At 45.6% G+C, this 23,744-nt stretch overlaps 1 protein-coding gene across 3 annotated transcripts in view; it reads left to right on the plus strand.

Annotated features, from left to right (window-relative positions):
- Window positions 1-4,142: 4,142 nt before the first annotated feature.
- SLC8A3 (solute carrier family 8 member A3) overlaps window positions 4,143-23,744 on the plus strand; it is a 151,262-nt gene continuing 131,660 nt past the window's right edge. For 2 of the 3 annotated variants that reach the window (XM_032179585.2, XM_032179583.2), the window contains exon 1: window positions 4,495-5,168. The gene's annotated coding sequence lies outside the window, so the exon portion shown is untranslated. Of the gene's footprint in view, window positions 4,253-4,494; window positions 5,169-23,744 lie in introns of those variants that run through there. The other variant, XM_058429615.1, reaches the window with a different exon arrangement.

The following is a 23,744-nucleotide window of genomic DNA, read 5'->3' on the forward strand; positions in this document are numbered from 1 at the left end:
TTTTAGAAGTCAGGAAAGCTGCTCCCTCTGGAGAAGAGGAAGAAGCATCGCTGGGAGAGGCACGAGGGGAGCTGCTGGGGTACTGGTAATATTTATTGTTCTGGATGATGACTAAATAAAATATATTCACATTGTGAAAATTCTTTGAGCTATTGCTATGAGTTGTACACATTTCTGTATGTACATCCTACTGCAATAAACTTTATATAAAGAAAAAAGAAATGATAATTAAGTGACAAATTTTTGAAATACGAGTTATAACAAGATTAAAAATAATATAACGCATAGGGAAGAATTATGTCTCACTAAAAACCCTATTATCAGACAGGGTTTACTAAACTTCCATCTTCCCTACAGAGCTGTTCCAGAACTTACTTTTAGCTTCCACTTGACTGCTCTTGTTTCTCAACTGCTATCAGATTGTATAGTCCAAGGGCTAAGGAATGCTGGCACCTAGGTTGCTTGTGAGAAGAGACACCATGGCCTGTGCGGGATGCAGTGCCACTGGTGGCCAGGACTGGCAGGTTGTCTGCTTATGAAGTGCCTGAGGCCCCGCTTTTGGAGAGGCACTGACTTGTGGAGTTCTGCAGCATAATGGTAAATAGTGGGGACCCACCAAGAAGCCACATGGTCCCTTCCCACTATTCATCCCATCTTCCCTATTACTTGCTGCTCAGCCTCTGGAGAAAGGGTATTCTATGACAAGGACTCACAGAATTAGGGCTATTATGACAAAATACCAAAGACTGAGTGGCTTAAATAACAGAAATTATTTTCTCACAGCTCTGGAGGCTAGAACTCCCACATCAAGGTGTCAGCACATTTGATTTCTCTCTCCTTGGCTTGCCTTCTCTCTGTGTCCTCACAAGCTTGTCCCTTTGTCTGTCTGTGTCCTAATCTCCTCTTTTTATAAGGATAGCAGTCATAGTGGATTAGGGCCCACCCTGATGGCACTGTTTTAATTTTATTACCTTTTTAAAGGCCTTATCTCAAAACCCAGGCACATTCTGGGTACTAAGGGTTAGGGCTTCAACACACAAGTTTTGGGACACACAATTCAGTCCATAAAAGAGTCTGTCTAGTTCTTACCAAGCTCTGTGACTGGGCTGATTCCTGTAGCTTCTCGGGTTCTAAGTTTCTTCCCAACTTGAAAATGACGTTTGTGGCTCTTGCTCCCAATGCTGATGATGCATAGCTTGCTTTCCAGCTTTCCTGTGAACATCTCCTTGGGTTCCAGTATAACCAGATATAAATAACAATGGCAGAAGTGCAAGTACGGTGTCATTACATTGAATGTTTTCCAACCCTGTATGCATGTAGTGGGGAGAAAAAGAAAAGTGAGAATGTCCAGAGTTAAAAGCAGCCTGAGACTTCATAGGCCACACGAAGGTTGGCTGTAGAACTTAAGATGGGAGAGAAGCAGGGTTGGGGGAGAAAAAAAGGAGGGGAGAAGGAGAATTGATATATATTTGGGGATTGGTCTGTACCAGAAACTGTAATCTCACTGAAGCTTCACAACAACCTCATGAGGTGGGTATTATTATTATTATTAATTATTATTATTATTCCCATTTTACTGGTGAGGACACTGAGGCTCAGAATGCAGAGTTGGGCTTTGCTATTTCAGTCTACCCAGAACTCAGAGGAACCCATGCAAGTCAGCTCTGCCAACAGCGTTGGTTGAACATGCTTTGGCACCTCTTGCCTTCCTCCCCCCAGCATTGCCCTGTCACAGGTGACAAGAGGAAGACAAGGCTCCTGTCTGTTCTGTTTGGTAATTCTAAAAAAGTGACATGACCAATTCTGTTGTTGTTGCTGGCTCAGTTTTAGTGAATAGATAATGTTCACTGAAAAGATATCAATAGATATTAACAAGCAAATAAAATTCTGGCACAAGCAAAACTAATCCACAGTGACAGAAAGTAGATCAATAGTTGCCTGTGGGAAGAGCAGATGAGTATAAAGGGGCCTGAAAGAACTTCTGGGGGAGATGCAAATGTTCTATATCTTGATTGAGGTTGTTGCTCTACATGTATGTACTTGTATAAAAACTCATCAAACTATACACTTAAAACAGGTGAGTTTTTAGTAGTAGTAGTGACGTTTGGATACCTGTAACTTTATCTCCATTAGAAATGTCAGATATTTGAATATCATCAGTTAGTTTTTGCAGGTATCTTGAAATATTATTCATGTTCCTCACTACTGGGATAGTTTTACAGATTCATGTTCATCACTACTGAGATAGTCATTTAGCCTGTGCACTAGACCTTGCTTTTGATGCCTTCATAAAGCATATATCACAAAAAAGGTGAGTTGTTGTATGTAAATTACACCTCAATAAAGTTGATTGATATAAAGAGAAAAAAAATCACCAGAAATCCCACCACCAAGAGATAACAACTACCATTTGGGGTTTTTATGCTGCCAGGGCATTCATCCCCACCCCTCCACCCCCGCACATGCTGTATTACACTGTGTTCTGGGTTTTTTTTTTTTCTCTCTGTCTACGATATATTATAAAAACCTTTCCACACCAGTACACAGAATGCTGCATCAGTATTTTTGCAGTGGTAGAATACAGCATTATGTCGACAAAACATGTTTACTTCACCAATTTGTTGTGTTGGAAAATTAAGATGTTTCCAATTTTTCACTCTTATAAACACTACGATGAATATCCTTGTAACTAAATATTTGAGCATTTCCTTAATGATTGTCATAGAATAAATTTCTTCCAGTAAAATTACTGGGTCACGGGCATTCACATTTTTGAGGAATTTGATGTAGCTTTCAAAATTGCCCTACCTAAAAACTATATCAATTTATATGCCCACTAGCCATCTCTTTGTCTCTACTGTAGATTCTCAATGTGTAGACTCAGCATTGTGACTCTCCATGGGAGCAGACACAAGGTAAGTCCCAGTAATTGACATATCCTGAGATCCCACAACTTTAGAAGCTATTGAAACCTTTCAAAGGCAGTCCCAGCCCTAACTTTAAATGAAATTCAAGACCCATAAAGGTTCAGGGGTCTGAAAGCACTCCTACTGCTCCTACTGAGCACATCCAGGACTCTGACTCAGGACTCAGGCCAGAAACCACCACACAGCTTGCTAAAGGAACATTGAGTCAAAGGACCAGCAAAGACCTCCTGCCACCTCAGGCTTAGAGATTCCCTAGTCTCTACACCCACTTAATCTCTTTGAACCAAGCCTTGCTCCAGAGCAGCCGGGCAAAGGAGCCAGGGATCTCAGGAGTCACACACACTGTTCAGGTCTCAGCACAACTCCGGTTGGTTGCATTTTATTTCAACCCTTGGTTCTGCTGCACGTGGCCTTGGGATGGTTATTTAACCTAAGGCTCAATTTCCTCAACAGAAAAATGGAGTTGGTAATTGTACCTAGCTCATAGAGTTTTAGTAGGATGGCATGAGGTAATACAATCAAATTCACTAGCACCACTCCTGGCCCTTGAAAGGTGATGATATTTGGTTAAGTATTATTATCATTTGTTGTCCCCTCACACTTAGCTTCAGGCAGCAGAGAGGCCTGAGAGAACAATTTCCTGCCCTTACATTCTGACTTTTCTGCACTGGTGTCGCTGCAGAAGGCCAGCCACCAGGCTCATTTTAGATCTGCCTAATGCCACCGATAAGCTAAGGGCTTGAAACCCCATTCTTACGAGTGGCTTGCCCACCTCGCATGCCTCTAGGACCAAGCCTGACAAATATAGCAGAAATTACAGGCATCTGATTTAAGGCTGCGTGTGTACACTTCGCCTGAGCCAAGCCCCAAGCCCTAGTCCCGCTGCTGCATCAAAGGACCAGCTCTCTTCCAGCCTCCAGGCCCAGAGTAAGCAGCAATTTGGGAGGCAGCCCCCTCTTATTTTTAGCTTTAGAAACCCGAAAAGCCAACATACCAGAGCTCACCCAAGCGTCTCTCACAAGCTGTTGTTTGGCTTGGGTTGAGAAAATGACAGGCTGGGTTCTGCACCAAGAAGAGAAGAGAAAAAGAGGGGGAAAAAAGGAGTTTTCTTTTCCCTCCACTGCCAATCTCCATCCCCCTCAACTCCTCCCCTAGGCCTGGGTGGACCCTGCCTGGGTAATAGTTCCCTGCTATATTTAAAAACCACAGATGTGTTTGGTGGAGACTTAATTTCGGAATTGCAGGCAGCGTCTCCTGAGGACAAGGGGAAAGCCGGTGCCGCGAGCCCGCCTGCTGCCTGGAGCTCCCAACTCGGCGGAATCCAGGTCAGGACGCGCCGCCGTTTTGATGTGCTGCCGGCCGGGAGGCGCGGGCGCCAGGCTCCAACGGCTGGGTTGGGTGGCTGCAGGGCAGGGGTTGGATCTGAATTCGGCCCTCGGGGCCTCTGGATGCGGGATGCGGGCTCGACTTCCTCGCTGCAGGTTGAGGAGCGTTCTGAGAGTCTCCCCTCGGCGCACGAGGATAAATATGCGCGGCTTGTCATTCGGTGCGGCGCTGTCTCCCAGCTGATAGGGTGACGTTCCGTTTGGAGGCTTGGAGATTGGCTTTTTGATTTGGCTTCTTGCGGCAGCTTAATGGGCAAAGCTCTCCGCTCGCCCAGAAACCAGCCTCTCCGCGCGTCCCTTCTGCGCGCGGCGAGGCCGAGACGTCTCCCGCGGTGACAGCGTGCAAGGCGGAGACCCGGCGCGCTCCCAGCCCAGGGAAAGCCCAGGCGACGCGACCGCAAGCCCGAGCCCGGGTCCCTCGGAGCCGCCAGGGCGCGCCGGGCTGCTTGCCTTCCTGCCCCTCCCGGCAGGAATCCCCCGCCGCCCGCGGCCGGGACTCCGGGCCTCTCCTGGGCGTAGATTCCAGCCACCGCTCTGTGTCGGGGTTTCCCTCTTTCTGAAATCCGTACCGAAGGACCCCTCCCGGGGCCCCTCGCCCTGGCCCCAGACACCCTCCCTCCCAGACCCCGCGCTCCAGATGCGCTGCTCCGCAGCTCCCTGACAGCTGCTAGCCCACGAATCCCGGCGGGCGGGCGGCGGCGGCTGACTGACATGTCCCGGACGCGGCTGCGGCCGGCGGGCAGCCCTCGGGGGCGATGAGCCGCTGCGGCCGGTGAGGCGCCCAGCGGCGGGGGCATCGCGTACCTTCCTCACCCCCCTCACTTGCCCACTCCGCTCGGGAGGCCGAGAGGAAACGGTGAGTAATGGGGTGAGCCTCTTGCCCTACCCCCTTAGCGGGCAGCCGAGACATGGGAGGTAGAGGTTGGGGGGCTTGGGATGCCCCTAAGAGGATCCCTGATAGCGAATAACGGGGTTAAGTTATTTCTCAAGATCATTCATATGAACCGCCTTCCTGTGGATTTAGTGCCAGGAGAAGTGGGGGGAGGGTGCCCCGGGAAGTGTACATTGTGTATGCGGTGTTGGGGGGGCAGATCTGGCAGAGTGGGTGTCTACGGGAGGGTGCCGCCGGGTGGGGAGGGGCAGAGAGAGATGCCTGGGCAGATGGGTACAGTCGGATCGTGAGCATGCTGGGTTGGTAGCGGTTGCTGTTTGGGGAGACTGACTGCTGTGTTGTGTGTGCTGGATGCCTGTCGGCATATGTGTGCCGCCTGGGCCAGGGCGTGTTGTGCTTCTGGTGCTGTGAGTGTCCGCCGGGTTTGGAGGCTAGCAGGGAAGCGCGTTATCCACTCGGCGCGCGCCCGCGTGCACATACGCACGCACGCGCTCACCCCAATCTCGGGACTCCACCGCCGCGGGTCGGGAGCTGCAGCCCCAGAGCACCCACCTCTGGGGCCAAGGGGGCAGGGGAGAAGGAGGGTTTCTCCAGTCCTGCACTCTCCAGCCCCTGGTGGTCTGCGTGGTCTGGGGCTCGATGGAGAGAATCGAAATATATAACTAACCCTCCCCTGATCCCCCAACACACACACGCGCGCACACACACACGCGCGCGCGCGGACACACACACAGACACACACATACACACACACAGCCAAAGCCCTCATTCAGAGGCTGGCACTGCTGCTCCTACAGGCCCTGGCTGACCTGCCCAGAGGACCCGAGCCACTGGGAAAGATGATGAAAGCAATTTGCTCCGGGGGAAAAAGCAGTTTTTCGTCTTAATTCATTGTGTTTTATTTTTAACCGTGTGGTAGTGGTGGTGGTGGCGGGGTAGGGTTAAATAGAAGAAATGCCTTTAATGCAGTACCCTAAATTTACCCGCTCATCGCAGCTTCCTTCTCTCTCTTTCTCTCTCTCTCTCCCCCCGCCCCCTTCTCTTCTCTTCTCTCCTCCTGTCCCCTTTCTCTCTCTCTCTCTCTCCCCCCCCCCCTTTCCACCCTCCCTTTCCTGGCGATTAAAAAACAAACAAACCTCCGAACGCATTCAGCGGTTAGGTCTCCCGGGCAGAAGAATTAAAACTGGTTTCAATTGATCAGAAACGCAGACTGCAGCAGGCTCAGCCAAGCTCCTGGGTGGTCAAGAAACACCCGAAGGGGGTGGGGGGAGGAGGGAGTTGAGGGGGGTGGAATGTGGGTACGTGATAGGAACACATCCGGCCTTCTGGTGGGGCACCAAAAGGGAAGCCTCCTCGGCCCCTGGCGACCCGGTGACTTGCAGCAGCGTGTGATTAATCTTCCACAGCTGTCGTGCCCCATCCACTTGAGCTGAGCTCTTGTTTACCTCGATTTTCAAATATAGCTGCTGCGCCATGCTCTTCCTGAAATAAGGGGATCAGTTCATCCTTTATGGGCTCTTGGCCTCTGGCTGGGGCTTCTTTTTGCTGGCCTCACTGGCTGGATCCAAGTTTGAGAGGAGCCTGCCCCTTCATGCATTGCAGGTCTCCAAAGGAGGATGGCTGATGGTCAGAGCTTAGGGTAACTAGATGTGGACTGATCACCCCAGCCCCTCATTGCAATCTACAATGCCCAGCAGCAGTCCCCACACACAAGTCCACTTTGTAGCCTCCTTTTTATTCAAACAAAATGTAGATACTGGGTTGAGAAGAAGCAGATAAGGCCTATAGAACTGAACTTGGTTGAAGTGGTTCTTTCTTTAACTTGATGGAGAAGGGAAGGCCATTCATGCAGTTTCCTCCACTTGGAATGCTTTATTTTTCTTCCAACATACTCCTAAAGTACTCCTACTCAAGCTTCAGCTCTCAGCTCACTAGTTACTTCCTCAAGGAAGCCTTTCATATTCTCCCTGACTAGGCCAGATCCCTGCTTATTATACACCTGTATTAGTCCGTTCTCACACTGGTAATACATACCAAGACTGGGTAATTTATAAAGGAAAGAGGTTTAATGGACTCACAGTTCCACAGGGCTGGGGAGGCCTTAGGAAGTTTACAATCATGGTGGAAGGGAAAGCAAACATGTCCTTCTTCACATGGCGGCAGCAAGGAGAAGTGACAAAAAAAAGGAGGAAAAGCCCCTTATAAAGCCATCAGATCTTGTGAGAACTCACTGTCACAAGAACAGCAGCATGGGGGTTACTGCCCCCATGATTCAATTACTTCCCTGGCTTCCTCCCAGGACACGTAGGGATTATAGGAACTACAATTCAAGATAAGATTTGGGTGGGGACACAGCCAAGCCATATTTGGCCATGGAGTCCATTGAACTCCAAAAGAAAAATATTTGTTTATTCATTCAGTTAGCCATTTATTCAACAAATATTCAACAGCCACCTACTCTGTCAGGCATGTGCTAAGTCCAGAGGCAAATAAAATAGAATGGACCCTTTCCTCATAAACACTCATAATCTGGACTTATATTTTTGAAGTAATTTAAAGATGCCCATTAAATTTATGTATGTGATTAAGTAATGCCAGGCACATCTCTAGACAACAGACTCCACAAAGGGAGGAAACTGTGTCCCCAAGGCCTAGCACTGTGCCTGGCATAGGATAGGTACCCAGTAAATGTTAGTTGAATGAGTGGAATTGGAGGAACAATTACTTTCTTTCCTTCTCTGTTCCTGCTCTTCCGAGCTCTCCTTTACACTGCCACCTACAGCTTCCTGGTCGGAGAAGGGAGAATATGGTTACTGAACTGACCCTGTTAAAACTATTCCCATGCCGTGTGCTCCCCCAGGGGATGGGACCCTAAAGCCGATAGGTTGTCCTCTTGCCCTAGCCCTGCCCTGTGCCTGTGCAGGATGGTTCCTTTTGCATTCTCTGGGCACAGTTGTTGGTATTACTTATGGGCACTGATAGTGGGCATGTTCCCCAGCCTGCATGCTTCAGTCATTGCCCACGATCAGGATTTGGGAAATGTGTCACACATCTGGACTTCTTTTCAAACTATTGAGATTAGATAAAAAGAAAGGAATAGGATGGGCGCGGTGGCTCACACCTGTAATCCCAGCACTTTGGGAGGCCGAGGCAGGCAGATCACCTGAGGTTAGGAGTTTGAGACCAGCCTTGCCAACATGGTGAAATCCCGTCTCTACTAAAAATACAAAAATTAGCTGGGCATGGTGCAGGCACCTGTAATCCCAGTTACTCAGGAGGCTGAGGCAGGAGAATTGCTTGAACCTGGGAGGCGGAGGTTGCAGTGAGCTGAGATTGAGCCACTGCACTCCAGCCTGGGCAACAGAGCGAGACTCTGTCTCAAAAAAAAAAAAGAAAAAGAAAAAAAAAGAAAGGAATAACCCCCTTCACTTAAGCCGGGTTGCTTTGCCTAAGAGATTCAAATATGTGATGAGGCTCAGAAAAACATTGGACTCCAAAAGAAAAAGCATTCATTTATTCATTCAGCTAGCCACTTATTCAATAAATATCCGACAGCCACCTACTCTGCCAGGCATGTGCTAAGTACAGAGGCAAATAAAATAGAATGGCCTCTTTCCTCATAAACACACATTCCAGTAAGGATAACCAGCTAGTGAATGGACAATTACTGTGTAAAGTGATTTATGCCAGTAGAGGGTAAACCCCATGATAATGGAAGCATATAGGAGGTGCACCTCTTCCTATGGGCTTAATGAGGACTTGTAGGGACAGCTAAGCCCAGAAAGGGAGGATGGGTAGGAGTTAGCTTTGGTGAAAGAAAAGAGGAGAGGACGTAAAGAGGAGAGGAGAGTGGAGGGAGAAAGTGTTATGAGTGAAGGGATTAGTATGTAAAGACCTAACACGGATAAGAGCTCTTCCAAATGACTGAAGACAGAGATTAAAATGCAGTGAGGAGTTGAGTGTGGAGAAGGCATAGGGGTCAAACCTTAAAGGGCTTGTACTCCATGCTAAGAATTTCCACTGAGTTTCCAGCACGGGGTTAGGAAAATGTTGACTACTGATTTGAAAGGTCAGACTTGCATTTTAGATAGTATACTGAAACTGGAATGTAGGAGAGAAAGGGAGGTAAAGAGGAAGCTGTATAGAAACCCGCGTGTATGGTCCTGGCAGCCTATGAAGGTGAGGGCAGGGGTTTCCTCTTTCTGTTTCAATGTACAGACTCTCACGGGTAGCGACTATTTGGGGCCAGTGTCGCATGGGAGGTAAAAAGAATTTACCAAGACAGTTGTGGTAAAAAAGAAAAAAAAGGCAGATTTATTAGAGAACATATGAAGATAGATTGCAAGGAAGCAACAGGCAGGTCAGCAAGAGAAGAAAGAGCTGACTGCAAGGAGACAAAGGCTTGCTGGGGACTTTATAGGATGGGGCTTGTGCTGGAGAGAGCTATGTGCAGCACTGATAATACCAAGGTTGCAGTGAGTTAACTTGCACTTTTCTATCAGCCAGTGGTCTGGTGATAGCTGGGTACAGGAAGATTGTGAATTATTTGCACAGGAGGGCTATGTGTCCTGGACCATGAAAACAGGCAGACTTACAGCTTATCTGCTTTCTCTTTTTGCTTTCCTCTGGTCCTGCCAGCCTGACCTCTTTTCCCTAATTAGGACTCCACGCAAACCAGAGATACCCTTCTAGGAAAAAGTTTCACTGATTTTCTCTGAGATTGGTTTATGTTTTGTTGTTCATTTGTGTGTTGAATGGGCCCTCTAAACTCAACACTGGGCAGATGCCTTAGGGGAAAAGAGACAGGGCTCCACAGAGTGTGAGACATATTTCCTGGCCGACTGAACTGCAGAGCAAAGCAAACTCTCAAAGATATGAGATGGAGGGATCCGTGAAGACTGAGACAGGCCTGAAGAAGGAGCCTGAAAGGGTAGGAATTTAGGTACATGGAGACTATAGAGCAAAACATCTAGACAGGAGACTCACATGTGCATGTACGTGGGTATTTAAAAATAATATGGTGAGTGAATAAAAGCTAATTCTAGAACCCAGGGTACTTGGATATGGCATACAGAATCACATCTAGTAAGAAGAAAACAGCTCCGTTTCATCTATATGTAATTTGGAACAGACCAAATAGCATTTATTGCCTCGATATTTGGAATGACAAATAGGGCTTTCCTAGTTGTGTGCAGGAATGCTGGGTCATGTGGGGACTAGATCTGGAAGTAGGACCAAAAGCTGTGCTCCTGCCATGGCTTCCATGTGATAATTTCCAAATCACTCGACAGGAGAGGACCTCGAAGTCCAAAAGAATGAAACCAAACAGTGTGAGCTTGGTCGGCATTCTTCCTTTGCACCCTGATTTCTCCAGCAGGGTCCTCATCCTTCCCTGTCACTAATCTTAGAGTAAAAAACAAACGAACAAAAACAAAACCCTTCATTTCCTGCACAGTGCCCAGGAGCTCACCCTTGCCTTACTTTGGTAAACTGCCCCAGTTCCATCTCTTCTCTGAAGTGCCTTTCTTCTTCAACACAGAATCTTCTCCCTCCACAAACCCCATCTTAAAAAGAATATCACTTCTTTAATTCCTTTTCCCCATTATACTCTCTCCCCATCGTGCCTTCAACAAACTCTTGGAATTTTAATCATTTGTCCCTATTTTCTCATCACTCATCTGCTCACTTCCCACTTTTCTCCACCTTCTCCCCAAGTCTCATCCAACAAGGACTTCTCATTCCCCAAAATATAATGACTTATTCCAAAGAGCTGCCCGCTGTCCTCCCTCTTTCTTTCTCTCTCTCTCTCTCCCTGCATCAGATAATATTGACCATTAGGTCCTGAAGTCTTTCCTCTTTCGGCTTCTTTCACACAGAGCTCTCTAGGTCTCACTATCTCTACATGGCCCCTCTTCCACTTCCACTCCAAGATTCTCTTCTCTCTCCCAATTTTTCCTTTCTCCATTATCCCTTGGCAGTCTCCCTGAATGGTTTGTGCTGTTACTGCAGTGTGGATAGTTCCCAGAGTCTGTGACTCTAGCTCTCCAAGCCAGGTGTCTTGTTTCCAGCTGTGTGCACAGTATCTCCAACAAGATGTCCTGTTAACTCCTCCTGAATTTTTACTAACCTGACACCATCTTTGTCCCTAGGAGCTTCTCCTCCCGACTTCCCACTTTCTCTTGATGGCATCAACAAACTTCCAGTCACACTGGCTTGAAAACTCCAAGTTTATATTTGAACTCCTCTCCCTTGTTCCTCAAGTATTGCTTGATGTATTTTATAAGCCCATGCCCCTCTTCTTCATCCCAAACACCACTACTCAAGTGCAGATTTTATCACCTCTTGTATAAAAATAATGATAATGTGTGTGTGTTTACCATCTGTCAGCTACTCTGTTGCGAATTGCTTTACGTTGATTTTCCCATTTAATCCTTACCACGTCTGTACGAAGTAGTTACTATTATTATACTGTAAAAAACAGCTTTCTGCCATCTTCCCAACTTCAACCTTTCCCTCTTTCAATTCATTTTAATCAATTACAAGATTCACCTCCTAAAATGCCCTTGTAAACTTATCATCTTTCTGCACAAAAAACTTTGAAGGGCATTCCATTTTTTGCAGTTCCTTGTATTCAAGGCCCGGTAGGGGCTGGTGCCCCACTCCATATCTAGCCTCACTTTTTACAGTTCCCTTGCTCTTTCTGCTTTTGTGCATTTGTTCACAGTTTACCTTCCCTTAAGACTTCTGCTTGTTCTTCAGTGTTCAATTCAAATGCCTCTGCCTGATGGGAAGGCTTTATGGAGAAGCTGTCCCTTCCTCCTGTGAATTTTAATAATGTGACATCTGTTTTTCATTAGCCCTTTACACTTTCTGAAATGCATTTTTTTTTTTTTGCATGTGGCTTACCATCCCTCCTGGAGCAAGTGCTTTTTCTGTCTCCCACTCTATGTCACATGATGCCTGAAATACAGTAGCTGTTCAATGAAAAAATGGAGTGAATAAATGAATATACTCCCTCACCCATGAAGCAGGTGAAACAAGGTCAAGAAAGGGAATCTATACTATTTCCTAAAATAAGACAATGGTGGAGTGAAAATTCAAACCAGGGACAGGAAAATGGTGTCATAGAGGAGGCAATGAATTGGCGATAAAAGGTTATGTTCTAATTCTTATCAATTCTGAAAACCACAGGTAAGACTCACCTCTGTTCTCTGGGCCTTGGATTCCTTATCCATCCAAAGAGTTTGTGTTGGATGTGTTGACTTTTATGCTCCTCCCTGACCTGACAATTCTGTATTCTGTGAGTCTTGTTTCATAGCATACAGATTGTCTCCTGCTAAGAATACTTTTAGTGCTGACAGTATCTTTCATTTCAGAACCTTCCAGCTGTAACTTGAAGCCTCTAGTGTATCTGTTATCACATTGAGTCTCTAGAGATCAACTTGGCCAGTCAACTCAGCTGTCCAGCCTGTAAGGTGCCCTAAACTGGTTAGAGTGCCCCAAGGGCCCCAGGTTGGCACTCCTCAATGTGCAGTCACCAGTCAGCTCCCACTGCGGTATTCTAGGGCATTCGCAGAATGACTAGTAGTGCTCTAGGCTCCCAAATGTTCCAGACATCCTATCTCAACTCCTGCACTTCTGCCTTTCATAGAGCCCCCAGAAAAGATGTGTTTAGAGCCACGTAGATTCTGTTGAGAGTCTAGTAAAACCACTCTGCTCAGTGGCTTTCCAGATGCTCCACCTACCCCAAACATACCACTGTACTCTCTCCCCAGTGAGACAGGAAGAATCCTCTTGAGCCAGTGCCTTTTAGCCCCTGAAAAGAAACTAATAGAGGAATCAACCTCAAGGGGAAATCATTAGGGGAGAGCACGTCTGTGAAGACAGTAGCTAGATCTGCTGGGAGTCTGAGGAATCTGCTCCTAGCACCCCCTTGTAATAGGAGGGCCCAGAGCATCCCTAGAGTTGATTATACAAGAGAACTACCCAGACTTGTCTCAGAGAGATGACTTTGACTGCTTGCCAGGTTTTATTTGTTCTTCAATCAGGCAATGATGTGATTTAATTCCATATTTCAACATTTAAAAAATTAAAATAAATTAAATGGCATTAAAATACATCTGGCTTCTGGAGAATAGTCTGAGAAATATGTACATAAAGGAGGCTGATCACCAGCATCCCTTGATGGCTTTGCAACAGGGCAGAAGGATGTCAGCCTCCCCCATGGGCAACCTCAAAAGATAGAACCCAAGTGGTTCTCTCTTGGCAACAGGGAAGGGCAAGAACAATGTCTGCCTCAGGCTGCCCTGGGTTTCTTGCTCCTCTGACTCCAGCCCTGACTTCCTTTCAGTTGCAGGGGATGCTTTGTCTTGGTCCTTCCCGACATGACACACTCTTTCAGCCTGCTGAAAGGAGACCTCTGGCATTCCGAGCACCAAGGTTTGGTTCTGGCTCCAATATTTATTGGCATAGAAACACTCAGCAATAAACTGAGCCCTAATTTCTTCTCCTGTATGATCATCCTCACAAGAAGGATTAAATAAGATCATGTGAGTGAGAAGTTCTTTGTAAACCCCTGGCACATAGCATTGCTTAATATTTATTGAATGAATGATGCAGTATAAATGCTGATTATCATTATGCCATACTCTGAAGGAAAAGTGAGGTGCTAATGAGAGGACTAGGATTGGGAGAAGGGGCTGTGTTTAGAATTAGACTCCTGACTTCTATCCACACACTATGTGGTCCCACTGGTTCTTGAGAATGAACAAAACTATCTGAACTCTGAGGTCATTGGCTTTAACCATATACCTCTCTACCCTAAGGCTTGCCAGGAAGTTTGAAGTCTCTTCCTAGATGCATCTTTCCAGAATCACTTAATGAAAACTCCTTTAGAGTCATTTTGCATCCACTCAACAAATACTTACTGAGTACTCCCTCTGCCAGCAGTAGCGAAGGCACTGGGAATACTGTGGTGAACAAAAGGGACCAGATTCCTGCTACTATGGAGTATATATTTGATGATAAACTAGTAAACAAGCAAACAAAAACAATGATGATTTCATCAAGTGAATATGGGCTATAAAGAAAATGAAAAGTGATGTTACAAGAGAATACTGGAGGGGGAGATTGCCTTTAGATAAGATGGGTGGGGGAAAGCCTCTCAGAGAGGGGGCATTTAAGGCCTGAATGAAATTTAAAAATGACCTATGTGGATATTTAGGGTAAGGTTTTCCAAGCAGAGAGAACAGTAGATGCAAAAGTCCTAAGACACTTGCTTGCCTGTTCTAGAAGCTTCAAAGTATTTCATCTAGGTTGAAGTGGAGTATGGGTGGAGCAAAACAAAATGGTAGGAGATTTGAAAGGTCAGCAAGTTAGAAGCTAGATGAGAAGTCAGTAGGGGGTGGGGTGCCACAGAAAGAGAGATGATACAAAGAATGGCCTGATCTATCTGATTTACATTTTAAAGAGACTTTCTGGCTGTTTTGTGGAGAGTAGATTATAAGGGGTGGAACAAGGTTGGCAGCTGTTGCAGTAGTCCAGGTGAGAGATGTAATATTAAATATTAAATCTCCAGCAGCTAGAATGGAATGTGACACATACTTGGCACTCAATAAATTTGAGAATGCATCCAGGCAGAAATGATCTTCAAAGAACCTACAACTGTGATGGGCACATAGTAAGTGCTCGACAAATACTTTCGTTCATGAATCAATGAATAGTATCAGGCTTTCTTGTAGCCACTCTAGATTAACTTGAAGTTAATTTCAATATTTTGGGTCTTTTACAAACAATTCTTATCTTCTAGCTAGCACTATTTCTTAGGACCAATATGTTCCAAGGCTTCATTTTCTCCTGTGTGAAACTGTGCGGTCATTTGAAACAGATCTCAGATGTCTAATGTGAGGGAGAATATTCACAACCTTTAGGCAGTGTTCATAAGCCCCCAAACCCTTTGCTCACACTTAGATACTGATCTCATATACCTTTCTGTGTGTCATCCCAGAGGGGAGACCAGACCTGCTTCATCAGTGCATCTCCAGAGCTGACCACAGTCTGGTCTATTGAATCCACAAATGGTTATTCCCTTGACTAGACTGAGGAACACTCTAAGGCTTCGGTTGGGTTCCATTTGTCCCACAGTTACAGGAAGTCCTAAAGCTAAGAAGATATCTAAGTTGGATAGTTTTGTGTTGATTCCTTCAGCTTCCATTTTTTGGGGCCTAGAGATCTCAGGATCAGGATGAACTTTCCAGGGACAGTGGAGGAAGGGGCCTGATGTGGTGTGGTCCTTGCTAGGCCTTTTCATTCCTCTTCACTATCATCTTCTGTTTCCATTGGTCTCCAACTTACATGGATTCTCCTTTCAGTGCCTCTGAAATCTACGCCTTCCCCAGCAGCCTTTCTCCCACTGCCTTGGTTCAGGTCTCCATTGCCTCTCACCCCAGTCCTGGGAGAGTCTGGCCTGGTCTTCCTGCCTCCAGTCTTGCCCCGCTTTCATTCATCTATCCTGTTCCCACACTGTCATCACTCTAGGTTGCCTATCCAAAAGAAAAACATTGATCTTCTCCCTCCTATGATTAAAAACCTTCAGTGCTTCCTTATTGTCTCCAAGAGAATGCCCACATTCCTTGGCCAGGCACACAAGGCCTCTTACCAGCGATTCCTCACTTATCTCCACAGCTTCTCTCAAGTCTTTCAGCCATACTGCTCATCCTTCTGGAAACAGACACTGCTTGTTCAGGCTTCCATGCCCTTTAGCATGGGCTTCCTATGGCCTTTGTTTGAGATGTACTGGCTTCCACCCAATTAACTCCTGTTCATTCTTTAAATCCTAGATCTAATGTTAGCTGGTTCCATGCAGCTGGCCCCAGTGATCCCAAGAGGTGCTATACCTTCCTTTCTTGTGATCCCTTTGAAGCATGTTGCACGTGCTTCAAAATCTGGTACTTGTTTTGGTGTAATTATTTGGTTTTCTGTCACTGTTCTCCAGTGAAGTGTGTGCTTCTCTAGAGGGATTATATTTTGTTCATATTACTCAAATTCAGAAAACCTTGCTCACAGCATCCCTGACAGATGGTTCTCCAGCCTCCAAGTTGAACACTGCCAAAAATGGGAGAAATCACTTGATATTATCCCTTCTATTTTTGCACATTCATTCGACGTACTCATTCATTCAATAAATATGTATTGAGCATCTACGATATGCCAGGCACTGATTTATGCACTGGGGATACAGAAATATCAGATAAAAATTTCTACCCTCTTGGAACTTATAGTCTAACTTTTTTGAGTGTGTGGAAAAAAATGTGTTTCCAACAAGTTAACCTTCTCAGCATAATTCAGTGAAAGTCAGCCTGTGACACATAAGCTGGATTTCATACAAATGAATGCAGGCATGCATGAATGAATAAATCAGTAAATGAGTGAATGAACAAAGAGGCCGCGAGGAAGTGCAAAGAAGTAAACCTAAGCTATTATCACTGAAAGGAAAAATAATTAGAAATACAACTTGCTGAAGATGGATGAATAGCATCATTTTCCTACAAAGACAAGGGAATTATGGATCTCTTGTATTTCATCAGTACAAGTATAAACCAAGCAGACAGCAAGTTTAGGGAAAGATAAAGGGAAAATCTGCTTATGTGGGTAGAGAATTGATGCTGACTTTTCTTGGCAAGGTATGAAGGGAAGTGAGATTTCAAGAAGGTGAGATGTTTGTCCAGTGCATAGAAATGTCTTGTGGTGCCCATTTGTGAGTCAACGCATGATCTGCTATGAGTCCTTCTCCCAGTCCAAAGAAAGTCTCTGATGGCTGGAATACCTGGGATGCAAATGTCATAGTCAGGCGAGGTTCCTTCTCTTCTCCCAGGATTTTCAACCTTGTCTGTATCTTAAAATCAATTAAGGAACTTTTCAAAAACATAAGTATTTAGGCTCCTCTCCCAGAGAGTTCAAAACTTAGGTCTGGAGTAGGATCTAGATGTCTGTATTTTTTAGAACTCCATGGTTATTCAGATGTACAGCTATCTCTAGAATGTGATCCTGGTTCCATCACTGTCTCCAGCTGGAGGATGACTTAAATGCAGATGTAGACCCAGCCATGGGAAAAACAAAACTTAAATTAAGCTGAGCTAAGCCCTCTCTCTTCCTAGCTCTCTGGCCCACTCTCAGTGTTTGTAACTCCCCAGATCTGCCAAGGATTTGCAGAGGGCAAAGTCCTCTGGTTTACACAAGTCTAGCACACTTCAGACATCTTTGAATCACAGAATATTAGAGGCAGAGAGGGTATCAGAGGTCAAGTTCAACCTCTTAGTCCTATCAATAGAGTTTCACGGAGTGTGATGATTCATTGTTACAAACAAAAAAGCTTCCCCTTGGGAGGCTGAGGTGGGCGGATCACTTGAGGACAGGAGTTCGAGACCAACTTGGCCAACATGGTGAAATCACGCCTCTACTAAAAATACAAAAATTAGCCGGGTGCGGTAGCACACACCTGTAATCCCAACTACTTGGGAGGCTGAGGGAGGAGAATCGCTTGATCCTGGGAGACGGAGTTTGCCATGAGTCGAGACTGTGCCACTACACTCCAGCCTGGGTGACAGAGTGAGACTCCCTCTCAAAAAAAAAAAAAAGAAAGAAAAGAAAAAAAAGCTTCCCTATATTGAGTTGAAATTTTTCATAGAGCTTCCAGAAGAGTGTGGAAGATGGATAGGTAAACAGATAAGCCCAGTACAGTGTGACAAGTGCTTCAGGGGTGACCAAAGTGTTCGAGTAACCCAAGAGAATAAATGACTCACTTTACAATTAGAGGAAGATGCATTTTCGAGGAAAGCTTCCCAGAAGACACAGGAGTTTCTGGAGCCCAAAGTTCTTGACCTAAGGGATCTTGATCCCTAGCCTGCTCTTCCACCATCCCTTTCATCTCCTGGAGCTTAAAAGCAGACTTTAGCATTTGACACACCAAGTTTCATAGCCCCTCTTTGCCACTTGCTCAGCTGGTAGACCTTGGGTAAATTATGAATCTTTGAGGCCCCTGTCTCCTCATTTCTAAAACAGATAACAAGACACGTCTTATGGTGGGTTTGTGAGATATTAAATAACAGATATAAAAGTGCCTAGAGCAGTGTTGGCTATAGAGTAGGTGCCTGATGAATATATATGATCATTGCTGTTGTCATCACTTTTAAAAAGTCCTTGGTCCATATAAAGCATGAGGAGATGGAGGCCTGCTGATGCCCTGGTCTGTCTAGGAAGCTTTCTTTTCTCTTCTTCTGTAGTAGTACCTGGGAGAATGTCAGCAGGGTTTCATGAAACTGTCAGATGGTTCAGAAGTCATTAAAGGTCTGAGACTTCAGGGAAGGCAAAATATGAGAGTTGCATGAGATCAGAGAAGCAAGAACAGTATAATATTATCTCACATATGACTGCAACATTCTCTACATTAAAAGCCCTGCTGCACTGCAGCCACTGCCTACACGGGTTGAGGCAGCTGTAGAGCTACCAACCTGAGTGCTTAGAGCAGCAGAAGAAAATCATATTACTTTCCAAGACATAGTTGTAATCAATTATCCCGATAATTACTTGTTTGTCTCTACCCCTCATCAGAAAATAAACTCTCAGAGGTTGGAGAAGTGGTTCATGGCTGTACTTGCAATTGCTAGCACAGTGTTTGGCCTTAATGGGCAAAAAAAAAAAAAATGGATTTGGTCCAAGGGGCCTATGGTAACTCCAGAATGTAGGCTCTCCTCGACTTTTCCGTGGTCCCCTCTTCCTACCACCTTCCCCTAGCTTATTCTCTTATCCTCTGAGGTCTCTGTGGGAGTCTAAATTCCACACCTGGCTTTCATGTGGCTCTGGGCCCACTTAACATAAAATGTGTCCCTTCACTTCTTTCCTTTCCTGTCATCAAAGCATGTTTGACTGGAAGGAACTATAGCGATCATCTAACCCAACCTGCATTTTACGGATGTGGAAGCTGCTGCCCTAAGAGGGTCACTGACTTCCCAAGGTCTCACACCTCATTGAGTCAAGGCTGGAAAGGAAGTTCTCGTCCATTTTCAAATGCAGGGCTCTACCATGGATCCACTCTGCCTGTATGTAGAGCTTCCAAGCTTGTTGGGGGCCTCCACATCTAGAAAGACTCAGCCTGCCCTCCTCAAGCCTTTGCTCAAAGGGGCCCTCAAACCTAGGGTATGTGCCAAGTACAGTGGTAACACCATGTGTCCTGGAGGTGGACTGCCAGAACTCAAATGCTTACCTTTCTGTTTACTAACTGGGGTCTTAGGCAAATTCTCTAACCTCTATGAGTTCTAATTTGCCATCTCTAAAACAGGTGTGGTGATAATATCACTTCCTTCATTGTGAAGATTCAAAACATTAATAATGCAACAAAAACATTTAATATCATTGTATTTTCCTCCTTGGATACAAGTTCCAGTTGTGGCAATCAAGCTACCTAAGCAGCAGAGGTCACATCTTTCCTACTCTTGAGAGAGTCAGGAGCTTCATTCCTGTGTCTCTCGAGGAGTATTGCCGAGGCCAGGACTGCACTGATTTCCACCCACTGGAGGCAGAGGAAGTGCAGGAGAATATGCAGTGTGCTTGGACTCGGGTGACACATCAGAGCCAGTGCAGCCTGGCTGGACCTAAAACTTTAATGTAAATTGGCTATGATGCCTGTGCAGGGGCCCAGATTTAGAAGCAGAGTGGGACAACTCTACCCAGGCTGGTGACATGCCCGGAGCAGTGTTCCTGTTGGAGAAAGTGGAGGGCATAGCAGGAGGGAGAATTTGCTCAGTCTGTCCTGGTGGCACTGTTTTATTAATGATCTGGAAGAGTGGAGGAATGGTGACTTTAATTAAATTTGCCAGTGATATTAAAAGATGTCAGGAGCCACTGCTAAGGACACAGACACCTTGCAGATGGCCTCAGGGGCGTTAGGAAGATGATCCGGAAAAGAGATGAGAGGCTCAGGGCTGAGCCAGGGCATCAGTTTGGCTGAGAGAGGGGAGTGTGACATGGGGACAGACGGGCATCATGAGCAGAATCTACCCAGGCCCACCATTCTTGTCTGTATCTGTTCAGTTTGCAGCAGAGTTCTATCTGACCTTCCTGCTCCTGTCTTGCCCCCTTACAGCCATCCGAAACCCTTAGGTGAAGTTGGTATTTCTGAAAGACAAATCATACCATGTCATTCTTTGGTTTACAACCCTATCACTGGCTTTTCATTGCCCTTAGAATAAAACCCCGTCTTCTCAGCCTGGCATCTAAAGCTTGCCATGAGTGAAGTCTTCCCTATTGTCTAGCCTCATCTACTGGGCTTCCTGCCTCACACTGCATGTCTTGTAATCCAATGCCCACAGCAGCCTTTTCCATCATGTTTCCATGTCTTTGCCTTTCCTGGGCTGTTCTCTTTGACTCGAATGGCCTTCCCACTTTCCTTTTCTTTTGACTAAAGCTCACTCATGCTTGAAGTCTCATTTCAGGAATCACCTCCTTCAGAATGCCTCCCTGAATCCCTAGGCTGGCTCAGTGCCCTCTTCGCATTCCCATAGCATTCTGCCCTACCTCCTCTTTTTACAATAAAAGTGTCTATTTGTACATCTGTATACTTCTGCTAGATTGTACCTTTGAGGGCAAACGCGGTGTCTCTCTCTTTTTTTTTTTTTTTTTGTGTATTTAATCCACCAGCGTCTAATACCAGGTCTAGCAAATCACAGGCTTTTGTCAATGTTTGTCAAACTGAACTGATGGGAAGGAGAATATTTGGATGGGAGGCAGCAGCAGGCAGCCAGAACAACCCCAGTAAGCCTGAGAACTAGGCATCGAAACGGTGAGTTTCTCCTCTGAGCAGGTGTGGGACAGTCACCTTGCTTCTAAGTCCACGTCAGACTGGAAACTGATCGGAGGCCATGGATGTTCTACAACAAAGTGGGACAGCTTAGTAAAATGGGGTGGTTAAAACCATACTTTATGTCATCTGTCTGTGAGTTCTAGTTCTACTATTTCCTTTGTACTTTGAGTAAATGACTTAGCTAAGGCTCGGTTTCCCAAAATATAAGACAGGGATAAAAATATTACTAACCTCATAGGGTTGCTATGAAAATTAAATGAGAAAGCACTCAGCACTATACACATAATAAACACTTGTAGATGCTAATTACTGTTATTAATGTCTTTATGATTTGGGGTGGTCCTAGGGGGGGAAGGTCTCAAGTTGAGTCATATCCCTGAGTATGCCTCGGGGTTAATAGCCTTCTGGAACTACAGAAGATCATCTGGGTCTCTAAGGGGTTGAGCTGGGCCCCCAGGATGTTGGAATCTATCTCAACTGGTGTCTGGGCCAGGGGCAATTGCATAAAAAATGACCACTGGCTGGTCATTAGAGATGTTCCTGCTTTTTCTAACATCTCAGCCAGAAACGATTTCCTGGCAGGGCTGCAAAGAGGAACTAGGCATTCACAGGGCAGTTTCCATCTTCAATTTCAAAAACTGGGTGCATGCGTTTACTAGCCATCTCACCTCCTTGCCTTCTTTTATTTTTTTTTTTTTGTTTTTGTGATGGAATTTTACTCTTGTTGCCCATGTTGGAGTGCAATGGCGCTATCTTGGCTCACTGCAACCTCCACCTACCGGGTTCAAGCCATTCTCTTGCCTCAGCCTCCCAAGTAGCTGGGATTACAGGCGTGCACCACCACGCCCAGCTAATTTTGTATTTTTACTAGAGATGGGGTTTCGCCATGTTGGTCAGGCTGGCCTCGAACTCCTGACCTCAAGTGATCCACCTGTCTCAACCTCCCCAAGTGCTGGGATTATAGGTGTGAGCCACTGAGCCTGGCCTTGCCTTTTTTCTTTAATCTTTTCCTTCAGTTCTTTTATTTTCTCATGGAATAGTCTTTTTAAACTGGCCTCTGATTCTGCTCATATGATAGCACATTCCCCAGAAAAACCTGTTGCCACAAAGTGTCTACAGGGCCAAAGGAAAACAAAGACCGTAATCCTCCTTAATTTTCCTGGTCCATAAGATAAATAGGACTCCAAGTCCCCTGTTCATCAGGATAATTCGAACATCCCAATGTTCCATGTCCTTTCACTCTGGAAGACCAGCTCTCTTCCCTCCCCCATGGATACTCACGCTCTTGGGATTGGTTGGCTCTCACAGCAGCCACCTCCTGTCACTGGGTTGGCTCTTGATGAAAGAGCTGCTCAGCTGTGCCTACCATCTGTCATCACTGCATGGGGCTCATTGGAATCCACAAAGTGTCAGGGTTTTCAGAGGTCAAAGTAAGGAGCCAAGATCCTTTTCTCTCCACATTTCTCTAGGGTCGGTGAGTGTCAAACCTCTGAATGAATGCCTCTGTGCAAATCATTGATGACAAGAGCTTTCTTAACCTTTGAAGATGGATGCTGAACATCTTCAACCACTCTATTCCTCCACAGTCATCCCCATAACTTCTTCTCCTATGAGTGAGGTCAAAGGCAGAGGCCCCCCAGCACCTGTTGTGATGCCCTCAGCACCTGAACTAATGGGGAATGTGGGCTTCAGCACTTGGCTGCCTCTCTAGGGATTAAACCAAGTTAATCCTCAGCTCTTTGGGAGGGAGGTCTTCATGGGAACAATATGCACCCTGATGTTTTGTGTCCCGAAGAGAATTTCTCTTTGAGCACAGGCTTTGGAAATTTAAAGAGGTCCCATATAGCCTCCAAAATCCAGTCAGGATTTGTCTATGAAATGTATATGTATTTCCAAAGCCAATGGCTACAATTCAGATAAAAAATAAATAAGGCTGATGTCTGAGGAAGCTTTCTTGGTGACTACATTTATTCATTCCAAAAACATAGAGTTATTGAGAACCTACTAACCACTCAGGATACCATGATAAACAGAAGAGACACCGTCTTTGCTCTTATGTCATTCACTGTTTAATGGATGAGATCTAAAGCATTATTAAGAGTGGGGAGTGCAAAGAAGAAACCCTCATTTCAAAGACGAATGAGAATAATGACATGTACAAAGGTCCTGGAGTGGACAGTCACTTGGTATAATCCAAGAGTGAACATGAAGGCTATTGTTGTTGAAATGTAATAAGGGAGAGAGTGATGGGATGAAGGGGGATGAGTGGGAAGGAGTGAGTTCATGCAAGGCTTTGAAGGTCATGGGAAAGAATCTGGTCTTTATATGAAGAGCAAGAGAAGACTACTAAAGGGCTTCAAATAGGGGAGTGATATGCTTAAGTCTGTTTTTTTTAAAAAAAGGTTACGGTGGCTATATGAGGAAAGTGGAATTGAGAACTAGCAAGAGTTGGAGTGGTGAGCTCCATTAGGAGGCTACTGAAGTAGATTCATGATGTAAGTGATGGTGGCCTGGGTTGGGATGATGGTGGTAGAAATGGAGAAAGAGTTGATAGGATTTAGTGATTGGATAAGGGATAGAAGAGAGATGAAGGCTTTCAGACTAACATCTGCTTTCTAGCATGAGTAACTGGGTGGCTGAAGATGCTATTTTCTGAGCTGGGAAACAGGAGAAAAAGGAGCAAA

Source organism: Hylobates moloch, unplaced genomic scaffold (genome assembly GCF_009828535.3).
Source record: "Hylobates moloch isolate HMO894 unplaced genomic scaffold, HMol_V3 SCAFFOLD_16, whole genome shotgun sequence".
In the NCBI taxonomy this organism is placed as follows: domain Eukaryota; kingdom Metazoa; phylum Chordata; class Mammalia; order Primates; family Hylobatidae; genus Hylobates; species Hylobates moloch.